Source organism: Tachypleus tridentatus, chromosome 13 (genome assembly GCF_004210375.1).
Source record: "Tachypleus tridentatus isolate NWPU-2018 chromosome 13, ASM421037v1, whole genome shotgun sequence".
NCBI classification, from domain to species: domain Eukaryota; kingdom Metazoa; phylum Arthropoda; class Merostomata; order Xiphosura; family Limulidae; genus Tachypleus; species Tachypleus tridentatus.
In genome coordinates, this window is record NC_134837.1 from 20,149,112 (window position 1) to 20,176,169 (window position 27,058).

General features: G+C 31.8%; 1 protein-coding gene and 1 pseudogene across 3 annotated transcripts in view; both read left to right on the forward strand.

Annotated features, from left to right (window-relative positions):
- The window catches only part of LOC143239052 (gamma-tubulin complex component 4-like), a 403,661-nt gene that overhangs the window by 53,421 nt on the left and 323,182 nt on the right, over nucleotides 1–27,058 (forward strand). The window lies entirely within an intron of this gene.
- Nucleotides 1–27,058, forward strand: part of LOC143239778 (gamma-tubulin complex component 4-like) — a 59,198-nt pseudogene that overhangs the window by 23,615 nt on the left and 8,525 nt on the right. Inside the window, exons 8-12 of the transcript XR_013021365.1 lie at nucleotides 3,914–4,035; nucleotides 5,715–5,871; nucleotides 10,693–10,791; nucleotides 20,163–20,268; nucleotides 25,563–25,738. The product of XR_013021365.1 is annotated as a gamma-tubulin complex component 4-like (transcript). The remainder of the gene's footprint in view (nucleotides 1–3,913; nucleotides 4,036–5,714; nucleotides 5,872–10,692; nucleotides 10,792–20,162; nucleotides 20,269–25,562; nucleotides 25,739–27,058) is intronic.

The window sequence follows — 27,058 nt, forward strand, 5'->3', positions numbered from 1 at the left end:
GGTTCCATGTCATGTTTCAGATGCATTCAATCTTGTTGCAGTTTATTTTTCCCAGCCAGTCAGGGTATCCCACAGAATGATCTCTCAATCCTCTCTCTTCCAGTGGCTGTGCCTACAGTGAAGCATTCCTCTCCTGAATGCATTTGCCACATCTGTCAATATCAAGTTACCTATGTTTTGGTCTCGGGTTCTTCATCCTCTTGCTCTGGCTGTCAGTAAGTTCAGTCTAGTTTAGACCAACAAATACCTGTGTGTTTATCCTTCTATCCACCTTCACAGTGTGATTTTGGTCATCCACACTACTCCATTTCAAATCCTTCTGATTGCTCCATACTGGCCTAACAGAACTGTTTGTTTGGCTACTCCAGCTTCAATTTGCCCCTCTATTACCTCTATCTCATTCCATCCCATCTGTGTCAACCTTGGTCACCAGTTTTTTATCCAGCCCTTCATATCTTCCACCTCATTCCTAGTTTTTGTCTGGTCCATGACAAGGAGATCTGGTTTTTCCCAGCAGGTTGCTTTTTTTTAGCTTGTTCCATTCACTCTTTCTCTGGGGATGTTAATCAACATAAATGGAATGTTTTCCCTTTCTCTGTTGTTGCATTCATTCAGGATTAATTGTCCACCTTGGTGTGTAGCCCTTTTGGATCAGAATGTTAATTTGGTTCTACACTGCATCAATTTCCTTCCATTTGCTTCATTCTAGACCATACTCACCCATGTAGTTCATGGCTAAAGTAGAAGGGAATAGCTGCTCATCTCTGTCATGTCTTTGATTGAATAAATTGGGCATGGTCTGCTTTTCAAAATAGAGATTTCATGGTCACCTGTGGCACTGTTTCTGGTGTTGACATTCTTCTGGACTTTCCACCTTATTTTCTCACCCCTCTTTTTTATTTCATTAGAGTAAGAAAGTCCTTACCACTGTCCAACTCCAAGCCACTAGGTGGTGGATCATGGAGGCATCCTCCTGAATGTGATATTGATATAAGATGCAAATAATGTTACAACCATTCAGTTGAGAGTGTTCTGCAGGTGTAGATGATAAAATACCCTCAGATGTGATGTCTCTGTGGGTTTATCTGAGGGGATGTTGTATCTTTGGACTGAGTCATTAAAATACAGTTCACCCTTTTGATTTGGATTCTTCATTCTACCCCAACATGGATGCTGGTTCCCAGTGGCTCGGTTTTGGATTCAGAGGTGAACCAAACTACTTAAGTTGTCACACTTGTCATATAGGTGTATCAGTGCCTCACTCAGTTATTCTTGTTTTCTCCACTCATGTTGTTGGCATTGGTGATTTGATGTATAGATTTATATGATTCATCCCCTTACATTATTCTTTGATATTTTCATATCCCAGGGATTTTGTTGTACTGGGGGGCAGTTTCTCTTGGATGGTATTGAGTGAATTAGTTTCCATTACCAAAACATATTTCTTAAGCTCATCATCCTGATGTTGGGTTCCATCAGTCATACAGTTTCTCACATTGCTATTGTGTGTTCCCATTCAATGAATGAAAATACCTGTTTATGAACTTACCTATTTATGGCAAGTACCTGTCAGAAATATATATTAAGTGTAGAAAAATTACAGAATTTCTAATTTTTGTATTTTAGTTACTTTGTTAAAAAAATATTTAACAATAAATAAAATATATAGAAAGAAGGAAATTGTGGACTTGCATTACAGTTGAAGCCTATTTCAATGATATGTATTTGAGAGCATACTTTTACAGTACTAATTCTTTTCACACTGTGCTGGTTTCCCCCCCAAAAAAAATTGCCCAAGTATGATATAAATACCTCCCAGAAAATTGACAGTGCATTTTATTTACACACATTTAAATTTGTTAGGTATTTTACTGGAAGCTACCATCAAAAATATTGTTATTTATTAAAAGTAGTTTATTTTCTTCTGAATTGTAACAACAATGAAAAATATAACTGTCATCAGGAAATTTCAATGAAATTTATGTTTGAAAATATGTATTCAACAATAAAAAAAAATTTTTACCTGCACAATAACATTTTAATGAGTAGCACACATGAAACATGAGTAAACACGTAACCTATCTGCAATGTGTTAAAAAGACTTGCTACTATTTTCCATCACCTTCCTAAAGAATTTAACTTTCCAGTATTATATTATTGGACTTTGGAAACTTGCAATTATTTTATTATGTGCATTGACAATGTGAACTAGAGAATAATATACTTTTACATGCCTTCATGTACAACAGTGAACACTAAAGGAAACAAATCTGTTCTCATCACGTCAATTACAAATTAGAAAGCAAGTCCACTTTGATGTTTGCTCATTCAGCAGGAGGAAACAAACTATCTGCATTACACTGGTCTTACACTGCTAAATTAGGAATGGCTAGAGCAGGTAGCCTTTGTGTAGCTTTGTGCAAAATTCAAAATAAACCAGACCAAGATAATTAAATATCCTTATAAGATCTAGATGTTTTAATTGAAACGTAAATTATGGCTCAGTATGCACATTTATGTTACAGTTTTAAATAGGAAAGTTCCCTTGAATGACTTATTCATAATTTTGAATCTATTAGTCCATTAATTTATTAATTTACTATTGTATTCTGAGACTTATTGATTTTCCTTACAACAAATAACAGAAGGAATGGCAAGCATATGTATATGTATCTAGAGCTTAAACAAAAATGTGTCTTGACTGAGTAGAAGAAAAGAATTTGACTACAGTGTTGAACGGAGTAAAATTAATCTTCATTTAATATAAATAACTAGTCAAGCCTTAAATATTTTTCACATATGGAGTATGTGAAATGATTTTTTTTTTGTTTTATATTTATCAAAAAGTAATAAATTACTATATTGATACCATAGAAATCCATTATAATTTATCAAGTTTAGTAACTAAGCTGTATTCGGGTCTAAAAATTATGAAACTCCAAATAATGTTAAGACTGGACTTACTAGCATGAAGGTTTGTCTTGAAGGAAAGAGGAAGCTGTTATAGTTGAAAATGCCTAGTGGGACATTTCGAACTTTTGATTGGCTATTCACATGTCATATATAGAAGTAAGTGTGTATAAGGGACCATTTTCAAAAATGGAAAGAGATGAGCTGGGCCCCTCTGTTTGATCCAGTACATGAGCAATATATTAGCAGATAGAAAAGATAAGAATTTATTATTTTATATTCTAGCTTGTAAATATTAGTAATATGAGTTTGTAATTTGTACAAGACCAGAGACCTTGACATCACAAAAATCTAATTTAAACCAGTGCTGCATTCAACATACTACATTAAGAAATTAAATAATGTATAATATACAACTTGAATTATAACATGCAGTTTCCTACCAAATAGAATGACATAAATAGTTGTCCAGTAAAATTTTGAACTCAAATCAATAAATGCAATGACATGACTGTAGACCTGTGATCCATCTGGAAAGGGTTGACTGTCCCAAGTAAAATTGGCATATCTAAATATAAACACTGTGATTTTACCCACAAAAACACACACAAGGTCAGAAAATAAATCTCCACCAACAGTGTCCATAAGAAACATCTGAAAATATTCAATTAGGCCAAATGCCTTGACTGAATATAACTGGTACACAGAATTAACTCAAAAACATATTTATATGGGAAAGCCTGTAGTACTCTAAAAGTGTGCATATTTGAATAACTGTAAATATTTTATCTTTCTGAGAAAAGAGAGAAACTAATGAGTGACTGATCTACCACACAATTTTTTTCTGTTGTGAATATTTATGGACTCGATAAAAGTAGAAAGTTTCATATACTTCAAGAGTGAAAATCTTTTGACAGACTTGCCCACTTCTGATTTAGATTAGTATGATATTTGTGTTAAATGTTTGGACAAAAGTATTAACATGGTAGTAAATATTTTCCAGGTGTAACAACATGTGGGCAGGAAGACTATTTTGCTCAACAGTTGTTTGCTCTTCAAGATAAAAGCTTCTGTTCTCTTGAATTTGAAAAGGTTATTGACCAGATAAGAACCAGTGCATCAGAGGTAATTATATTTGGAATTGGATGACAAAAGCTGTTTTTATTATTGAATATGTAGGGCAAGTGCTTGTTAAGTAATAGAACAGTATAAAGGAGGGAATTATGGTTGAGAGAAACTTCGGTTTGCTGGAATTTGAACTGGTTGTTAACCAGGTGAAGACCATTTCTTGAGGGTTAAACATTTACAGTGAAGAAAGGTAAATGTATTGATAAATTTTTGTTCACTTCAACATGAATTGGTTGTTGATTGCATGAGAACCAATGCTTTAGGAGTATGCTGAAAGATAATTTAAACTTGAAATTAAATTACTTAGTGGTAATTTAAGAAATAGGTTTTCAATGATAAGAGTATTGGATGAAGAAGAGAGATGTATGTCATAAAAACTTCTACTAAACAACACTACACTCTAATATATGGAACTTTAAATAATTTTCTTTTCTGTTAGGCTGATTCAGTTACATTATAACCCAATTGACAAGATTAATTGTTTCTTTTGTCCTCTGTTATCACAATGTAATCAGTGACAATACAAATTATTCTTCTCTATCTCTGTTGTTACAATACAAACTGTGAAACTTTCACTTCAGAAATTCCCTATTATGACTAAACTGACAATCATGCAGTTTTTTATCAGCTGTTTTTACATATATATAATCATGCATTCTAACTTAAGTTTTACTTTCATTGACATAACTTTTCCACCTTTTGTATCTGTATGCTTTTATAACAAGCAACAGAAAATATCTATAAAAAACCTAACTTTAATAACAACAGTATTACACATAATGCAAAAGTCTGAGAAACTTTATGTATAATGTCAACAGTATTACAAAGCCTAGTATAACTATTAAACAGCAAACACAATGTGTGACTCATACAAAGTTGTTTAATGAAACTTGTCATAACTGTAACTTTTAAAGTAATTAACTTTTAACACTTGTTATGAAAAGTAAATAATAATTAAATATTAAATCACTAAATAAATTAAATAATAACTTCAACAATCTTGTGTATCTAACAATATTATTGTTTCCTTCATCTTATATATCCCTTAAATTTGTTCAAAATTTTTTATTGTATTAAAAATATTATATTAGTAGCTAATAGATAAGCTTGTTTTAAAGCATATAGTTGTAGTTAAATGTATGAGGGATTTCCCATTTTTAAAGGTTATGCATATATCCATTTTGAGTGAAACTATTTTTATGAAATATACTAGTCATGTATAAATATGTAAAAGGCCATAAAGTCATTTTAGCTCTGAAATCATGACTGAACAATGCCAAAATCTTTCAGATTAACTGATAAATGTGTATATCATGATATCAGATAGTACTCATTTTTTACTTTAGATTTTTGATTATAGATTTGGACTCACAGAGTAGAGTCCAAAACAAGCAAAAAAAACTGATTTCAACATAACTTTTTATCTCATTTTTGAAACTCCCTTTATGAAATGATGTGGAGTATTTATTGCATAAACAATACCATCAGAAAAGGATTATTATTTTAAAAGAACTTTTTCATAGTAACTCAAATAGACTATGATGCATCTACTGTCTATCTAACTGTTTCTGAAAGATAGTTGATGTAAAGTTTTGTGACTGTAGCTTTTACAATAGTATTTCATGTATTAAAATATAGTATTCTTCATTTTTCCAATATGTATTTTGGTGATGTAGCATGTGTGGAAGGTCATTGTGGAACAAGGTAATTTGGTGGCTCACCTTCGAACAGTCAAAGATTTCTACCTTATTGGAAGAGGAGAACTTTTTCAAGCATTTATAGATCATGCTAACCATTTGCTCAGAGTTCCTCCTGGTCCTGCTACTGAGCATGGTGAGTTAAATGTCTTTTATGATTATAGTGTTCTGGTATGACACATATCTCCATTCATACAATAGCTTTCTTTGTTCTTCCACTGTCCTCTAACACATTCAAAATAAATTTTCTCATTTGACACACTGGTCTTAGTACCCACAAGTTCAAGTTACCCACTTAGCACACATAGAACCTGTGACAATCCTCCACCAACAGGAGCATGACACACTCCCAATTCAGGCAAGTTACTTGCTTTACATTTTTGGAAATATTTTTTCTCATCTTTAAAACTTGTTTATATATATATATATTTTTCTTTAAATGAGTTTGCTTTCCAACTTCTTATGTTTTATTGTGTTGCAAATTTTAATAATAATTTTCATGCAATTTATAGTGAATTATGAATAAGTAATTATTTACCACGATTACCACCATGGCTGCAGATGTGACAGGTGACACATAAACTCCTGTTGCCCAGGCAATAGGATCAGTGTTGTCTGCCAAGAAGATTTAAACCTTTGTTAGTCAGGAGTTTGTTTTTTTTTGGCACCTATGCCTTCTTCTTCAAGATGGTCTGTGCCTCTGCTGGCTAATGAGATTGTTCAGGACAGGAAAGATTGAGATAGCCTTTTACCTGTTCTTTTATTTGCCATGAAGCCATGACCTGCACTCTAAAGGATATTCAGCATTCTACTTTTTTCCTCCAATTAGTTACACAGGTTTGTTACATTTTTAGTGTTTCTTCTGTTTCCTATGTTGCAACTCTTTACCTGTTGTGTATGATCTGTAGCTCAGATTATTTAGTGCACACTGGTTTTTTATCAGTTAACTTTGGGGGCTAGTATGCTTTAACCTTTTCATGTTTCTGACCAACATTTAACATATCATTGCTATTCCAATCCTCATGGCCAGGTGGTTAAGGCACTCGACTCATAATCTGAGGGTCACAGGTTCGAACCACCATCACACCAAGCTCGTCCTTTCACCCGTGGGGTAATTATAATATGGTGATCACTCCCACCATTCATTGGTAAAAGAGTAGTCCAAGAGTTGGTGGTGGGTGGTGATGACAAGCTGCCTTCCCTCCAGTCTTACACTGCTAAATTAGGGATTGCTAGTGCAGATAGTCCTCAAGCAGCTTTGCACGAAATTCAAAACAAAACAAACCACTGTTGGACCACCTGATATGACTTGAAACCTTAATCAGGGAAGGCCTCCAATACAACATTTTATGGGAGTTTCACTCCTATGAGATGTTCTGTGCTGAAGATCTATCATGCTTTCATTCAGTAGAAACTGGACTATGGATCTTTGACCTATAGTTTTGCCAGGGCCTCTGCATTAAAGATGTTGGCCTATTTGCCATTTGGGGCTTCACCTCTGCATGGAGGCTTTCTGGACTTTGCCAGTTTAGAGTCTGTACACCGAGTCTCACGAATATCCTTTTCACCTCCACCATGTGTAACTTTATTTTCAATATGCTATCAAGCCTCAATCATTAGCACAGCATCCCACCACAGGATGTTTTTCTTCCTTGGAATAGAAAGACAAGTCTGCCATTCATCCTTTTGGCCTTTGTATTCAAGCACAGCTGGCTGAATTGGATATGTCATAGAACAGTATTGCTGAGTCCAATGAACAGACCATCCTGCCATAACTCATTACCATTCCAATCTGTGACTTTTCTTTGAGTCATCTAAGGAAGAAAGGAAGGCAGATACTCCCAAACATTTTTCAAACCATTCTTCTGTTCCCAGTTTTGCAGAGGGTTAAAAATCAGGTGACTCTGTAGGCTCTGCCATAGTGTTTTGTGACTCAGTGGTTTCTTTTAGGATCCCCACTGCAGTTTCTGCATTCACTGCCGAGTTGTATGCCATTTCTCTTGCTTTGGATCACAGAGAAGATAAGTAGTTCATTGACTGTACTATTTACACCAACTCTCTTAGCTGTCTACTTGTCCTGGAATTACTTAATGCTAGTTTTCATCCTGTTCTTGTTTTCTCTAACTTCCATTTCTATCCAGTTTTTCTGGCCATGTAAGTATTCATGGGAACAAGCTTGCTGACACCACATCTAAATCTGTCTGCTCTGGTGTTTTTCTTATGCATGGACTATAGTCCTCTGTTCAAGCCTCAGTTTTGCACAAGTTGGCATTTGATTATTGAACCTTCTGTTGGTCTTTAGCCATCTTGGCTTCAGAAGGATTGGAAGGAGGAAGTTGTCTTGGCTGAGCTACACATTGATCACAGTTTTTTAATCAGCATTTTTTTTCATGGGGGACTGATCCATCATTGTGTGACATTTGTTACATTTAAGTCACAGTATCCCATGTTTCAGTGTCATGCCATGGTTACAATTGTGAGCAACTTCATTATTTTAAACGTATTTTTTACTTGTTGCCGATGGTAATACTTCCCTGATTGATTATATTTTTTAACTTTTTACAAGCCATTGACCTTTTTTTCTATTTCAGTTTTTTTTCTCATAATTGGTCATTATTTAACTTTCAACTTATTCTTTTTACTCTTCTGTAGAGTTTTTCTTTTTTACACCAGTTGTTTTGTACAGATAGCCTTGTTGCTTTGTGCCAAAAAATTCCAAACAATCAACCAACTCTCCATCTACTCAGCATGGGGTTGTAGCTGTTGTGTGATCAGTAGTGTATATTGTGTATCGGAAGTTATTTTCTCACAATGAAAATAGATTTCTAATAGATACTTACCTCCTTTCACATCCTTCTCACCTCTCCTGGTTTTCTTCTGTTTTTTGTGGATCTAATTTCAAAAGTGAAGTTCAAGAATGCACGAAGTAAAGGGGATGCCATCTGCACTAAGAGAATGTGTCATGCTTCTGTTGGTGGAGGGTTGTCGCATTCTTTTTGCATGCTGACTGAACAGCTCAGAATAAAGTCTGTGGAAGAAGAAAATCACTTCTTAACACTTTAGAGGATCAAGAAAAGCTATTGAGGAGGTTTCTAGTAGAAATCTATTAGTAGTGTGAGAAAATGTTCACTAAGTCCTTCATAATTTTTAGTGAACATACTTCAGTTTCTAATTGCAGAACATGTTTCTTTTCTTTTTTAAATAACTTCAAATTGTGAAGATTTGAGTGTGATACTTATGTTTTAGAAGTAGGGAAATATATAGTGTTCTTTTATAGGTGATTTTGACAAAGTATTCATAATGAACATACAAAGGGGAAATGAACAGCAATTGCCTAGTTCGTAATGATATTTGTTGTGCAGATCTGGGGGGACTAATCTACAAAAGTATCTTGGGTATAAAAGAGATTTCAAAAGCCATCACATCAACTTGCACTGGTTTTGCAGGCTTCTTTAAGGTATCTGGGAGAATTGAATTGGATGTGACACGATTGATTGGTAGGTCTTGTAATGTGGGTAGTAAAACAAGTGATGATTTGACTAGTGATACTCACAAACAGGTGAGTCTATTTAATAATAGTTTTATCATTTATTTGGTAGAAAAAAACTCTTAGACTTCACTAATTTAAAAAAATTAAATCATTTGGGTCCATGTCTAATTGTCCCAGTCCTCTTCTATGTATAATCAACATGTCATACTCTGGCATGGTGAAATTCTGTTTTCATTCAGTCTTGTACAATCTCTATACTCATTTATTTTTGTTTGAAGATATTTTATGGTTTCTCATATTTACATCTGTTTAGAGGAACATAGTATTTTACAAATGATGTATTTGTGTTTTCACCTTTTATTTAATTTTAAAGGTTAAATATCATTCTGTAACATTTATATCTGATATTTATGTCAAAGTGTTTTGACTATGTATTTGAGTAAGGTAATTTTTTCAGTCTAATAAGAGAACTAACTTTTAATTTTAAACTACAAAACACCAGTTTAGGAAATTTTCTATTGTATGTTATACTTAAGAATATTAATATATATTTTTCATGAAAAATAATTAAATTTTACAAATCTTTAGTTATGAGAGAGATGTTTCTTAAACTTGACATAAATAAAAAGGTTATTATTACTGTCATTAGTATTAATTAAAAAGAAGTTGAACTATGTAATTTAAACTAGGACAGCCAACATAATATCAAAACATGTATGGCAAGATATACCAAAAGTTGAGTAGTTAAACCAAGTGATGTTAATGGATAATTTAATTTCATTGTTTGTGAAAAAATGGCAGAAGTTTTCATTTGATGGTTATATGGAAGTTAGTATAGTAGTATAGTCAGATCAAAGGTTTATTACCTAAAAAAAGTTTTGAAGGTTATAGTATTACAGACTTTCTTGTGAAATGAAAAAGTTGAATGATAATCTGTCCTTGACTACAAGTTATTAGATTAAGTTTGTTGTAAAATTTTTCTAACAAATAATATTTTTATTATACATAATAACAAGAAACTGCAGACAGAATGCTTTTAACATTCATTGAACTTTAAGAATGGTAGTCCACCACTGTCTTTAATGTTGCGAAACTTTAAGGGTACAAATTTCATCCAAATGTTTTAACATATATTATCATGAAGCATTGTGTAAAATTTTCAAAAGATATCTTGAGCCGCTTTAGTTTTAATTAGATGAAAATACCTTTTATAAAATGAGCAGATATTTTATTGTTGTACAGATCAGTGTAAGGGTATGAGCATGGCCATAATATTTGAAATTTGACAGTAAATGATTTACCTTCATTTCACGGTAAGGTGCTGTTTTTTCACCTTTTCTACTATAAACATTTTGTACTCAAGGAGGTAGGAATATGTTTGGTATTAGCATATTAAGTCTTGCTTTACTTTATTAAGAACATTTTATCCAACATTCTTTCAATACATTTTATATGTTCTGCTTGTAGAGGTGAATATTGCTTTTCAGTCATCAGCTCACCAACTTTTCATGGACGGTGATCAAGTCACAAGAAAAATTTATGTCACATTGAAGTCTGGAGAGAATAGTAAGTTTATGTAATATATATATATATACATACATACACACACACATTTTTTATATTGATAGAAACTAAAATCTTCAGGATAAAATTTATGCAACACTATTTTGAGTTTGAGCTTGTATTAGTTTAAGTGCTATATTTACTTGCAATCTCACTGGTTTTTAAAGAATCAAGTAATAATGTTTTCAGTAAGTGAAAGGTCTTGTTTCATTAGCATGAATAGTTCCTGACTGACCCATTTCAAGAATCGGTGAAAAGACAAGACTTGTATATAGGTTGTTACTTGTTTTCTTACAATTCTGTGTATAGTTAGTTGTTGATGTTTTTAAGTTTCAAAGGCTACTTTTAAATCAAAAACACTGTTATCATCTGTGTTTGTACCTAGTTTTCTTTCAATTAACCAATAACCAGTAAATAATTAGTCTAGTAGTAAGGAATTGTATCCTACTAATTTTGTGGAATGATGTGGCTTTGCCTCTGGTTGCCCTTTTAAAAGCTGTTGAATTGCTATTTTGAGGTGGCAAATGAGCAGTGCGATCAATCACACTATTTTTCAACGTATAAAGCATTCTTTTCCTCTTAATGAAGAATAAGTAACTAGCTGTTTAACAGTGCCACCTCTTGTTTTACTCCCGGTGATAAAGGGCAGTGACATGCATGTGTAAAGAATGAAGCTCATCAAATACCTTATCCAGTGAATTTACTAATGTGGTATTCTGACATTTACTGATTTCTCTTCAAATAAGTAGGTAAGAACCATAGAATAAAAGCATGTTTTACCAGAAAATGTTTTAAAAAACAAAATCTAAATTCGTAGGATTTTAACTGAGTTTGAAAGAGATTAGATATAAGTTAAGAACAGTGAATCAATCTTTTCTTTCACAAAACATAACCAAAGTGTTCATTGTAACACATTTACAGAAGAGCTCTCTGTTATGTCAAGCTATTAAAGCTTCTAAGTATCTTTTATATCATTCTATTCCAGACTGATAAAATGTTGTTTTATGTGCTAAAAACAATGCAATTCCTCTCAGGGTACAAGTACTAACCATGTTACTGATGGTTGTACCTCCAGGGGATTTTCCAAGTTGAAACAATCACTGTCTATTTCTATGCAGCATGTACTGCGTTGCAGCAATTTTCCTCATGAAAAATTATGTGTAATACCCGAGTTCAGTATCCTAATTGTGTGAGTAAGTAAGGCAAGAGTAACTTAATGGCTCCCTTTACTTACATGCTATGTTATGAATAATTGCTCAATATGCACAGAAAATAAAAAAAAAATATATATGTACATATTATAACCATAAATATTTAAGCTATGAACAAAATGCATTAAAATTAAACAAAATATGCTGCATGCTTTTAAAAAGATCCTAGGGTACAAACTACAATGTGTGGGATGTATTCTAGATTTTGGAGGTGACTCAAGAAGTAGGACCCACAGTGCAGTGTGGATACACTGTCTATCAGTCTTAATCTCCAGTTTGCTAGTTTCAAATAAGAAAATTAGGAACTAGGAAAGTGAGATGTGGGTGCTCAAGCCCACAACGTCCCACATCGATATCACCACAACGTCCCACTTCTGTATCACCCTTCACTGCCTGAAGACAGTTGTGGGAAGGTGACTGCTCTTCCAAGTTAAAAATAAGAATAAGAAAAAGATGAAAAATATATAGTTAAAATAAAATAAGAAAAATAAGTTAAAAAATAAAAATAAGGTACTACCATTTGTAGGTAAGCAAGATAAAACTTACCTCTTGAAGTTAGCATTCCTGCCCTCAGTATGGTAGAGGCACTAATTAACATGACATCAGTAAAGTGATAGTTTACCGTGACTATTGTGCTTTTATATGAAGCTCAAGGTGTACGTCTGCATAAAGTAGTGCAAGTTCTTAAATGGCCTTATCTTTAACTAAAATTAATTATAAGTAAAAATTTATCTGATTTTATTTTCTTTGTACTTATTTAATACATTTTTGTTTTTATTACAGAATAATTTAATAATTTTATCTAAAATTGTTTTATTAAATCCATTAACTATTAATTTTTGTATCAGTATATCAGCATTATTAATAAAATATTGTAATTTATTACAAATTTTACAATATCTGAGTAACTGTGAATTAAAAATGTTTATAACAGATGGGTATGGCACATTAATATGTAAGAAGGGTAAACCATGTATGTAACATATATATTTCTGGAAGTGTCAACATGCACAACTGCATTATCTGATTAGAAACTAATTCATAAATAACATTTTACACATATACACTTGCATGATGCTAAGGTAATAGTCTAATTAATTTTACAGCTAAATTTCTTATTGACCATATTATATTGAAGAATCAACACAAGGACTCCAGTGCATTATGGATGTTGGAGGAGTACATTTTGAGCTTTTTCTATGATTGATTAGACATTAGAACATAATGATATTCATGGTGACAGCACTTGACAACTGCGGCATGTGGATTCACATGATATCCTTAACATTCCTGTGCAGTTTCACTTTCCTATAATACACTATTCATAAGGTATAATGTGTAAACTGTAAAACTTGATTTATAATCACTATTAACTAAGGAACCTAAAAAACATTTACTCACATACCACCCCAGTTTTAATATTTGGTTAATTTGATTGGATGTTAATAAAAATATAATTTAATATCCTGCATTTGAAATAATTTCTAAAAATTCAGCTTATAAAATTTGCTGGTATAAATACAACACCATATGATTCACTTAATTTTAGTGGAAAAGCCTTGAATATCCATTCAGTTATTCTAAAGATATGCAAAACTTTTCTACTTGAGTAGCTTTTGTGAATTTATTAAAAGGCATAATAAAAATTATTGTTACTCTATGTGTTAACTGTATGTAAACAGCTTTAGTGCTCTGCACCTACCAACTTTCTGTGAAGTTGTACATATTAATGTGTACTAATTTCTAAATTTACTAAGTTTATATTCATAGCATGTGGTAAGTTTTTGGTAAACTTTGCAAGTGTGTTGTACCCAGAAAACAAGAATGTTTAGTAATAAACTTTTACTAAAGATTTGTCTGTACATTTACTGAATCAGTAAAACTGATTGATATGAGTTTGATGTTAGTATTATGTTAAGAATAAATAGCTCTTCATTTAAAAATTTTTGTATTTCATTTGTATATCCTCTAGAACCTGTTTTCTGTAAAACTTTATATTTTCTCTATCCTAATACTTACCATAGTAAAGTTAACAATAAAAAATTGAAAAATAAAAGTCTAAATTACAGTTTTTCTTTCTAGAATGACTGCATATTATAACAGCCAATCAAAACTAATAGATTTTTTAAATCTAGATTAGTTTTATTGCTTTTTACAACAGTGCTCAATACCATCTCAGAGTTCACCAAATAACATTTATCACAACTGGACAGCTTTGTGTATAAAAACAAATTACATACAACATTAATGAATTACAAACACACTTCATTCATATAAAGTGCTATAGTTTTAACTACTACAACAAATTGTATATAATTTTTATAATCTAATCTAATAAGTTTGTAATTTTTATATTTTAGTCACTTTTGATAGCAATAAGTGAAAGTATACTGAAGACAAATTTAGTACATACTCATTTGGATTTGGGCTTTTTGCTGTCAATGAACAAAGCATTTTTTTTTTCTAATGATGTTTTTAATTTAATGTATTATATATTTCAAATATGCAATTTAGAACAATAAAAATCAGCACAGTATATATATACAGTTTTTAAACTACTATAATTTAACTGGTATTATAACTAGAAATATATAGGTTAAAACAAAGTTCACTAGTCAGTCAGAGCTCAACAGTAATGATCACATATGAACAATATGATGTAATCTCTCTACCCACAAACGAAATAACCCTCACCAAGTTGTAGAGGACAAAAAAACTTTTTTTCTTTAAGTTGTAAACATAGTTAAACAAGGACACATTTTATAGATAAATTTATTCAAAAATATGACAGTATTTCAGAAGCCTCAGAGGAAGATGAATGAATTTATTTGTTGCACTAATTCAAGAAGGATGAAGGCTTAAATTTTATATTCTGACCCAACAAATCAGTAACTTAATTTCCTGAGTGGAATATTGAAAATTAAGAGAATCAGATGTGTCATGTGACACACAAATCAAGTTTGATAAATTATTTGAATATTTCCTTTTGATATTATTTTCCTTTATATAATATTAAACTTTGCATTTGAATTTTTAATGTTAGAGTGGTGGTTTAACTGTACTTTGATGCAGTAAAGGTCACACTGTGATGGAAATTTTGATACTTTTTGCTAGAAGTGAATATCTTGTGCTAGTTTTGTTGTATACCTTTTAAACTACTTTACTTGTCAAAATATTAGTTAAAAAAATAAATGCTGAAGTTAAATATGAAATCTTTCATATTTTCGGCTTACAAGTTTTCCTTAGGTATTGTAAAAGCTTATATAAAAGTACTGCACTACAAAGAGTTTTGTTGTAGTCCAAAACTTCTATCAGAGAAATCAAATCTAAAAAAATATAAATAATCAAAAGTCTATGAGACCTAAAACTTTATTTTAACACAGATAATGATGAAAACAATAACCATTAACAAAGTTATCATTATTCTGCCAAATATAATATCCACAGAATCATTCATTCATATATTCAGTAGTGTCTATTAGAACAATAAAAATCAGCATAGTATATATACAGAGTTTTTAAAGTACTATAATTTAACTGGTATCATAACTAGAAATAAATAGGTAAAAAAAGTCCTAGTGAGTCAGAGTTCAACAGTAATGATCACATTATGAACAATATGATGTAATGTGTCTATTACCATCTCATACATATATATTACCATCATTCATACATATATTCAATGATGTCTATTCACTGCTTAGAATCTTTGTAAAAACTATTTAAAGTTATGTAAGTTTTATTAGTATTTTGCATAATTGAATAAAATTTATGTAAATGAAACTTTTGCATAACTTAATGTAAATTGATACTACTGATAGTAAGAAAACTAACAAACTGTGATATATATAGTAAATACATTAGTAAAGACTGAAGCAGGTCATGTTGAGTGGCAAGTGTTAAAGAATTTTTTCAGATTTAAATAAATGAATAAAATCCTATTTATTGAAATCTAAAAACTGTGGTAATTGAATTAAAAATACGTTTTACAATACAATTTAGAGATAAATGTGTGTAGGTTCATTTTGTTGTTTTCATTTTTTTCAACAGCATGTTTTGTGTACTGGAATTTTTTGTTTTGTTGTATTCTAGGATTTGCCTGAAAGTGTCAAAACTGCTCTTACCGCTCTCATCACATGCATCTTTTACTGCAAATGACACAAAGTTTTAGTGTCTTAAATTCAAAATTTTATTAAACTATTTTTTGTTTATACCAATTAGTAGAGCATAAATTCTTAGCTAATAATGCATATTTTAATAGATCATAAATTTAATTTCTTAATTCTACAAGGCAGTATTTTAAAAAATCCTGTATTTTTTCTAGTGTGACATCATGACACATTTTCTTTAGGTATCTTTTCTTGGTATTTTATCCACCACTCCTTGAAAAAATATGAAATCAAATGTAAATTACTCATTATAAAATTGTCATTGTTCAGACAAACCATAATTTTTATAGTTTTCAATAACATTTAATATCTGAGCTATTGATTTGAAAATCAGAACACCCTAATACACCCATGTGACACACACTCTTTTCAAGATTTGTTAATAGTTCTCTTTCACATTTAATTATATTTATCACATTCAACCATTAGAAAGTTAAGGTTTTCATCTATCAAATGACATATTGTACAATATTGTGTTCTGAACGGATAAGTGACAATTTCATTCAGAGTAAAAGCTACTTTCTCAGGAAGAAGTTAATGACTAGCTTGATTTAATTTTTAATGGCTTTTATTGCATAGTTAGGAAGTCAGAAAAACTTTGAGAGTCATAAGATATTGTATATGTTTTGTATGTCATTTGTCTATGTTCTTTGGTCCATTACTTCATTTGATAAAAATTTAGTGCATTACTACCATTAGTATAAAAAAAAAATGTAGGGTTAAGTTTTATTGAAAATTCACACCAAGAAAAAAGAGGATTGGGTAAGTAATTTATTTCCTGTTTTTTGTGTTTATTCTTTATTTATTATTTTGAAAGTAACTAAAACTTACAAATAGGAATATTTTTAGGTTGATTAGATTAGGCTAAGTAATTAATAATGATGTTTCACAAGAGACACATGCAAGTAACTCTTTGGTAACCTAATTTGGGTGCTTAACTTGAGCTGCACAATCCCTGGGTGATTATTTGCAAATTATGACACAGATACTAGTTAGACACATTCAAAAAGCAATAAAAAGAGCAATAATAATGTTTAATTATTAATAAATGTATATACTGTTATGAGCTTAAAGCAACTTTAGAAATAAATTAATGTAGTTGCATGTTATGATTTGTAGTCACTCTACAAAGAAGGATAATTTAGATTTGATTTGTTTTGGTGGTTATGAGATTAATCAAACTGACTGATCCTGTGTAGAAATAGGGTAGAGAAAATAACAGATAAAATATTAAGTTTTACTGAAAGAAACATTTTAAATATTTTTAAGATGGCTTAGATATTACACAAATGAACTCTGAGATTTTTAGGATGAAGAAAAGTATTTTGAATCTCAAAATGAAAATTACTTTGCACATGGACTATTCAAAACAAATACTCAGTATATTCATGGACAAATCTTTATTTTAGTTTATTAAAAACATGATTTTATTTATTGAATTTTAGCATTCATTGAAAGTCAATCCTCTCGTCTTCCAGAATCATTCAATCTTGAAACAGCCATTCATATCTTATAAGCCACTGTGATTAAATAAAATGTGTCAAATTGTTTTTTTCTTTTCTGAAATAAAAATATGGAAAATGAATGGATATATTTTTAATAGTAAGTTTCTAATAAAAAAAAAGTTTGTTGTTCGATAGTTTGATTTGAAGACACCCCTTAACACCATATGCAAATATAGCAAGAGTTTCAAACTGAAGATACAATGCATTCTAATCATTGTAAGAATGTAAGAACAGTATATTAAATTAGTTTTGTTCATTGCTGTTTTGACTTTATTTCTGATCTATGAATGTAGTGTGCTTTGATTGAAAGTTACATAATTTACCATTTCTTTAACTGGCACAAATCAGTGGTAATTACCTGTTTTGACATAGAGATCTTTTCTTCCAATAAAATGTTGTACTTTTGGCCCAAGTATGGATGAGCGTAAGTAAACATAATTTAACAGTGTTAACATTGGGTTTTTGTTCTAAGCAGTCACTGAGTAAGAATCCTGTAATCATCTACATAAAGAAGACAGTATTGTTATCTAAACCCTTTAGCAAAGGGAGTCATGAGATGCACATCTACATAAGGAAGACAATATTGTTATCTAAACCCTTTAGCAAAGGTAGTCATGAGATGCACATCTACATAAAGAAGACTATTGTCATCTAAACCCTTTAGCAAAGGTAGTCATGAGATGCACATATACATAAAGAAGACAATATTGTCATCTAAACCCTTTAGCAAAGGTAGTCATGAGATGTACATCTACATAAAGAAGACAATATTGTCATCTAAACCCTTTAGCAAAGGTAGTCATGAGATGCACATCTACATAAAGAAGACAATATTGTCATCTAAACCCTTTAGCAAAGGTAGTCATGAGATGCACATCTACATAAAGAAGACAATATTGTCATCTAAACCCTTTAGCAAAGGTAGTAATGAGATGCACATCTACTTGAGAATTAAAGATACCATGATAGTAAATGAACTGGAAAGACCAGTCTCTAATCTCCTGTTTTCTGTGGCATCAGAAAAAGATGGAAGTAAAACCCTGAGGTGATATAAAGTACAGCTTCAATATCCCTTTGGAATAGAAAGGGTCAGAAACTTCCAGATTCAATTCAAAGTGAAAGGATCTGATAAAATTCTGAGATGATCCACAAAAGTGAGTATGGAGAAGTCATCCAGAACAGAGTCAATGAGAAATTCACAAAAACAAACTTCATTTACATTGATACTAGGCTTTCTAAAAAGTAATTTTTTTAATTGCAGAGCTATCCAATAGGCTTTATCCACCATGGATGACTGAACTTTGGATTTTAGTGTTGGAAATATGTGAACTTACTGCTGACTTACAGGGAAAGTTTTATGAGATGTATGAGTAGACCTAATGAACGTCATTACTCACATGACTAGAATGGAATGATAACCAAATAAAAAACCAGATGCTAATAATATAATTTCTGCCATTCAGCCTGAACAGTAAACCAGTTGATATAAAAAACCTGAAAAACAATATTGAAGCAGTATTTTTTAAAATTTGTCAGCTAGTCTAACTATATAATATATGTTGTGTGTGTATATATATATACACACATACACCTGAAAGTACAGCAGTAAGTCTACAGATTTACAATGCTAAAATCAGGGGTTCGATTCCCCTAAGAGGTCTCAACAGATGGCCTGAGGTGGCTTTGTTATAAAAAAACATGCATATATATAAAAGTTGAAGTAACAGAAGAGTACATTGCATCTCATCTCAGTGAGTGAAAGTTTATATGTAATTTAAGAGCTACCTGACAACAGAAATAGTAGTAGTGAGATGCATATATAGTAATAATAAAATTAAAGAAGATATTGTGATCCTAAGTAAATAATCAAGAGAATAAAAATAATTAATAATGGTGCAGAAAACAACATTGTAAGACAAACCAAATCATAGAATGCAGGTCAGGAAACTGATTATTAGTCACAGTAATATTGAGAAAGGAGGCAATAAAGTGTGTAGATACAGAGCTAATCCATATGTCAGTCTACTCTCAGACAGATCTTGTGCAAGTTTTTTGACTTTTTATAGTGTAAGTTCAGTATCAAAGTTTGTCATTGTCTTCATATCCCAGTTACTTTTCTTTTATTGTGGTCTCGAGTATTGCCATCTTTAATTCTTCATTTATTTATATCTTTGAGTAATCAAAGAGCTATTGATATAAAACTAACAAGCTTTCATACGTCAGTGCTTTTTGTTTTAAGTTGTATATTTTGAAATGTGTGACTGATTTTTAAGAATATTAATCTAATAAATATCAATAAATATTTTTTGTTTATAATTATTGAACTTACATTGGATGTAATTGGTTATTAGTTAAAGCTACAGTATTGTCAGATGTGGCTGTTTTTTGTTTAAATTATTCTTATTTAGATGGATTGGTTGCATTTTTATTATTACTGAACTATCAAATATAATGGTTTTGTATTATTGTTAATGAATACTCTCAACCAGAACCAGAGAAAGTTGAAGAAGTTGAGACAGGGTGGTGTAGAATAGGCTTATCATATGAAGTTCCATGGCCTCTACATGTTTTGTTGACTCCTACGATATTAGAAAGGTAGGATGTTTTGAATGTTATGTTTTTTGTAAAACTATATATTAAAACTAAATTCATATTTTGAAATCTTATCTGTATTCGGTTTTGAAGTCAATACTTGAGTGCATATGGAAGTTGCTTGACTTGCATGTATTAGGTATTAAAGTCAGTACTGAGTAGTTATTTGTGAAAGTTGCTTGATGTGTGTGTTAGGTATTAAATTCAGTATTGATTATATAAGAAATCTGCTTGACTTGTGTTTATTAGATATTAAAGTCAGTATTGAGAACATTTGTAAGTTTGAAAATGAGGGACCAACTTTTTAGAAAATAAAATTTGTGGATGATTTGAATGGGTAATGAATGTAACTATTACAAATGTACAATATTTTGAAAAGCTTTTGTCAAAATGTTGTACCTTTGTAGCAAAGTTTCTTTCAATTATCCATTTGAGCCATCAGCAAACATGTGAAGGGTGCTTGACTTTTGACCTGTGATTATTTTTAGCTTCTAATATGTCAGAACTGTGTGCATGTAGAAATTACTTGAGTTTTTAAGTTTTCTTATTTTTTGCTCCTAATATGTCTGAACTGAGTGAAGTTGCTTCTGATATTTTATTGTTTTGAGTTTTAAACGTTATAAAAAAATGCAACAGGATTAATTACTGCTTATGAATAGTGAAGGTCATTTTTAGTCATACATGTGTGATAAATATCTTACATATTTTATATCTTTCAGATTTCTGTGTAGGCTAAAGAAAAATAAGTATTATCCTATAAAATAACTTGCATATTTGTCGTATTAATTATCTTATTAATAAGTTTCAGAAAGAAGATTAATTTAGAATCCAAAGATTAGTAAATTAACTTATACATATGAAAAATTTCCAAAAGAAAAGAAAATTGAAGTTTATCCTAAGAGTCTAGAAAACTGATATGTACATATTTTAATGGGAAAGAAAGGTGTTAACAAAGTTTTTATTAAATCTCAGTTAAAGAAATTTTAGGTTTATTTATCACCTTTTTGCATTCAAAGAATCATTGTGTAAATATTTTAACTAAATAACAGCACTTTGGGCTATAGTGGAATGTGTGGTAACATTGGACTGTAGACTGAGGTCCATAAAGCACATTCCACTGTATGTTTTAAAGAATTTTTTTGTTTTATTTTAAATAATTAACTGAAGGATTCAGGAGAAAAGCTAACAACAGGTGTTTGTTTCAGTTTATTAGTTAGTGATAGGATTAAACTTACAAGTTATGACAGTGATTTGAATAACTCAAAAAAATAAAAGAAATATATTTTTAAGTTATTCCCAATCAACCAATGGATGTAGTTGAAATTAAGAGTATATCTTAGAAGCTAAATTTTATTTGTTGACTCCAGTTGATGAATAAATTGTATTTCCCATATACTACTAGTTATGACTATGAAACATGAGTATCTTCAAAGAAAGGTTTTGAACTTGAGCAGTAGTGCTTCTCCTTGAAGTCTAACTCCTGAAGAGCCATAGCCTAGAAGGCAATAATTATCTACTAGTCTATGGAAACTATGTGCCTCTTCATTTAGTAGTGGTTAACTCACATTGTAAGGAGGTAATGGTTGTACTATTTGACTAAAGTTGCTAATGCAAAGAGATCCTTTCTTTGCCTTACTAAAATACAGATACATTTGTCACTCACTGGAATGCCAAACTTATTTCCTTTCAGTTTCCAGTTCCACGCCACTCAGCTCTTGGAGGTCGATGCATTCAGTTAGGATTAGAAGGTCCTTCGTTTATGTGCCATTCCTCCTGTCAGACTAATCTCCAGAGTAATTTCCACTGTCCAGACTACTACTTGTTGTTTTTTACTAGTTACTCCATATTGTCCAGCTCAGATGCGGTTTCCTTTTCCCTGACCCTTACTGGAGCAGCAACCCCTGCTCTTACATCTGTCCAGGTTTCTCCTGAAACAACCATGATCAGACATCACCAAACCCTATTTTCTTGTGTGGCTCTTGTTCTGTCCCTTGTTTCAGCACAGGGACTCACTCCTCACATAGCACCTCATTAGGGCTTCCTCATTCTCTATGTGTAAGAGACATTGTTCTACCCTTAGATGATAGTTCTTTCTCCATGGCTTCCATCCTTCTGTCCCTCATCTGTGTCAGTTCTTTATGATTGTTTGATCAGGTTTTATCCATGTGAATGGTTGCTAGTTATTGGGCTGTTCTGTCAAATACATTCCATTTTTCTTGATTCTGTAAAACTTTCACCTTTCCAATTATTTTCATTCCTTTTGTTTTTCCTTCTCATCCTTATGTTCTTCCACATTGGGATCTTGTTCTTCATGCATTGTCTGGTTGTCCTTTTGAACCCATTGTTATATGTTCCTTGTAAAATCATTCTTTTTTTCCTCATGGTATGTAGTCATCATCATTAACATGTTATATGCCATTAATGTTTCCAGTATAATTTACCATTCCTCTTTTCTTATCCTTTGTCCAGGTCTGGCCTTCCTTGCTGAGACAGCTGCTGTCTGTGAAGGTTGTTTTGCCTTTTTTTCCATCTCCTTTCTGTCTATTTATAGTCTGTACTCATGTATGAATCCAGATCATCATCTTTGTCTTGTGCATTCTCTGCATTATGTCTTGTACCAATTTTTTTTAGCTCCCATTCCTGCTTCTTTATTCTTGGAATTCCTTTGTTTCCCTAAATATATCTCCTGTCACTCTTACTGGATGGGTTCAACAACTCGTCACGGCTACCATATTCTGACTTCTCCGTGGAAGGTTGCCAGCTGCACAGTGTTTCAACATATCAAATCAATCAGTCTGGCATGGCCAGGTGAGATAGGGCATTCAATCTGAGGGTCATGGGTTTGAATCCCTGTCCCACCAAACATGCTTACTCTTTCAGCTGTGGGGGCATCATAATGTTACAATCAATCCTACTATTTGTTGGTAAAATAGTAGCCCAAGATTTGGCAGTAGGTGGTGATGACTAGCTGCCTTCCTCTAGCCTTCCACTGCTGAATTAGGGATGTCTAGTGCAGATAGCCCTTGTGTAGCTTTGTGCGAAATTCAAAAATCAAAACTGTCACTTGACTATGTCCTTAGTTGCTCAAATCCATAAACTTTTGAAGAAGATCATTCTAGCAGATATGTGGACAACTCCCAGTACTTGTGGACAGTACTCCCAGCATTGCCTGGACAGGTTTGCTGAATGTTAGCCATTTGCACTAAATCTGTATATTTCTAAATGCTCACTGTAGAGTTGGAGTGTTTCTGTAAGACTACTGGACTCTTTTTACAGTTGTATATATATATTTGTGTGTGTGTGTGTGTGTGTGTATATCAAACCTTTGTTGTCAATGTATTGCATGTAAAGGACCATTACTCATGGACTTCATGAGTGAAGCAGTTGGAGATTTTTTCACATCCCTTCTGGCCTGTGATTCTTATCATCTGGGGCTTTTTGCTTTAGAAAATAGGGAATTTCAAATATGCATTGTACAGTCTCCAGTGTGCCCTTTTTTCAGACTCCCCAGTGCATATTCTTCCCCTTTTATCTTTTTAATCTAGTGGAACACAGGTGGTTCTACCACTCACTTGAGTAGTGGATCATGGAGGTTTCCCCCTGAGTGTTGTTGTACAAGAAAAGAAATCAAACTCATAACTTATTCTAAGTACCCACTCAGTGAGAAAAGAAGTGTTATTATTATAATTGCTAAATATGCAATAACATACTATTCTGGATCCAAAGAACTTCTCTCTGGATATTTTGCCCAAACTGACCACACTTTTTGATCATAATATACATATCTATACAAGGTGCTTCCACTCAATGTTTCTGCCTGTTTGGACTGTACTTGACTTAGTAGCATTGAAAAATTCTTCACCCAGATGTTTTTCCCTGGCCACACCACACCTGTTGATCTCTGCATCTTATGCAAGGCACTTCCACTGGATGGTTTCTACCTGGACGAACTGCACTTGACATAATATGAGGTATCCCAATGTAATTCCCCTGTTTTTTACCTTAGCAGACTGCATTTGTTGATCTACGAAAATACTTATGCAAGGTTCTTCCCTCTATGTTTTTTATCCAGGCAGATTGTGCTTGTCCTATTCGAATACAATTTATTGTCCTTTAGCTGTAGCCACTTATGCCTCTACCACATTATCTTACATCTTACTAAGTATCGTTATATCATGTACTATGACATACTAAGTATGTGGACAAATAGTGTTGACAATGGGCTGATTCTAAATTTCACTTTACTACTTAATGATGATGCTTTTCATGTTTTTTGTTTATTTTTTAAGGTTATCTTAAGATTACTCCTGTTTCTACCAGTATCACCAACAAGACATCAATGGATTTGCTGTAGTGTGCCCTAGGACTCTTTTTTTTTGGCACATAATTCTTTGTTAATGTATGTCCACTCTGTGTTGATTCCCATCATAGTTTATACTACGCTGCTGAAAAGCAGAGTGCTGTACATTTTTCTTCTAGAGTCAGTCTGTGGTGCCTGCTTCGTAGTTTTTTCCCTATATATGTCACTCTTTCTTTACTGGGTGAGGAGCTTACCTGTTTCAGAAGTAGTGTTATAACCTCAAGTATACCTTAGTTTCTTCTTATGGCACACCTGTTTTAGGCAGTGGTGATTTGCTTAACTGAATATTGTTGCACCTTTACTGGCCACTACATTTTTTTCAATGTAGGATTTTACCTTTAGGTGAGAGGAGGTAGATCCATTTTTAGAGTTACCCTTCCTCCCTACTGTTATTTTGGTGTTTTAGTTTATAACTGCCAACTCTCATAAGTGAGAACTGTGCTAGGATAGTTGAGGAAGCTACACAATTTAGTATGGGTGACACAGTATGATTAGTGGAGGATAGTCCTATCATATGCACATATTCTGAAATAGTGTGAAAATAAAGGGTTAATATACACTGACATAGTAAATGTAGTCAAAAAAAATATTTTTAAATAGTGTATTTGTGATAGTTTTTATTCATTTATGATACTGTAATTAGTGAATGTATTTATTACTTAATATATTTATAATGGACATTAGTTGTTATTGTATTTATAAATATTAAAATAATATTGATGAATACTATGTTCCTATCAGATATTCTATGTTTTTATTTGAGGTAAAATGCTTTATCTAAGTAGTGACTTTGGAACAGATATTGTCTTTATCTTCTTAAAGGTACAATCACTTTTTATTTTTTATGTTTGTTTCTTGTAGGTACTGAACTCGTCAGTTTTATAAATGATTAAATACATTTGTCAATGAGTTTTTGTACTTGTTAACTACACTTCAGGTACAGTGTGATATTTCGTTTTCTTCTTGCCATACGGAGAGCACAGCTGGAGCTTCATCAGTGCTGGGCCATACAAATGTTGAATAAGGCGTTGGTCGGACTCTGTCAACACGCCTTTGTGGCAGCTCCGAACACACATGGCTTTTCTTATTGACAACCTTCAGTACTACTTGCAGGTGATTCAGACAAATAAGCATTCATCAAGAAAGACTTATAAATTACATAAAGTAAATTGTGTGTTATTGTTTCTTGTTACTGTTGTTTTGCATGTGTTGTAAATATAATTATCATTTTCAGGTTAGTCATCAGTATCTATGATGCCTGGTTTTGTATTCTTATTGTGCCTTTAACAAATTTTACAAATGATATATTTTGGAGATTGAAATACATTACAATTATTACAAATAAAAAAAATGACCATGATCTCCATAGAATCTTACTAGTTACTTTATTTATTCAACATTTCAGCTTTACCCCTTCGTCAAGAGGATACAATTTTTTTAATGAACGGTATCATTACAGAAATCATTCTTTTAATGAAGGCAGAAATCTTAAATGTTGAGTTAGTAAAATAATTAGGAAGATTCTCTGAAGTTTGTGGTCATTGTATTTATCTGTAATTGTGTATACTATGCTTCAGTTCACTTTATGTAAATTAAAAAATGTTATGTTTATACCAAAGTTCCCAAACAACATATAATAACACAAGTCCATAAGTAATAAAATCAAAATATATTTATGTCAAGTTTGAATTTAATGTGAACGTTTCCTGTGTTATAGTTCTGTATTAGCAGGGTCGAAAGCAAATGAGTAGGAAAACATGATTTTTGATATGAGCATAATTAGCCTTTCTTTGTTTGAATAAAAAGTTATATTTTTTAAAGTAACTAAAGTGTAAAATTTATAGTAGAACCTATTCACTGTGGTCACACTTGAAGCCAAGCTCAAATTATCTAAGTTGAGAGGTGGTCTTATTGCAGAAACTAGACACTGATCACCTAATAAACATGACTTTCATCTTTTCACATTGGCACCATATTCATGTACATTTCTTGCACAGTTTAGCTTAATCATCTTTTTAAGTTTCCTATTTCCTTGTGAATAAACAGAAAAATTACATTTGTATTCTCTTCAATCTTTTTTATGTTTTATTTCATATGTACATGTAAATTTTGATAGGTATGCATTAATGTATTTAATGTAGGGTGCCCAAAATTACAAAGCAATTGTTCTTACACTACATCTATGTGTTCAAAGTTTGGATTTGGGTAGAAAATATAGTCTTACAAAAGTCCTTCACTAATTGCCAGTAATATGCTGATAGCATAGTGATAACTTAACATGACAAAAATATTACCACCTTACACAGACCTTTATGTGTAAAGATATCTTACCTCCTCTCACAAAACTCTTTCTCCACTAGTACTGCCCTCTGTTAGCACAAATGTGGACTCTCCAATAGTTTTGTTACTCTCACTCATTACTGTATATTAACA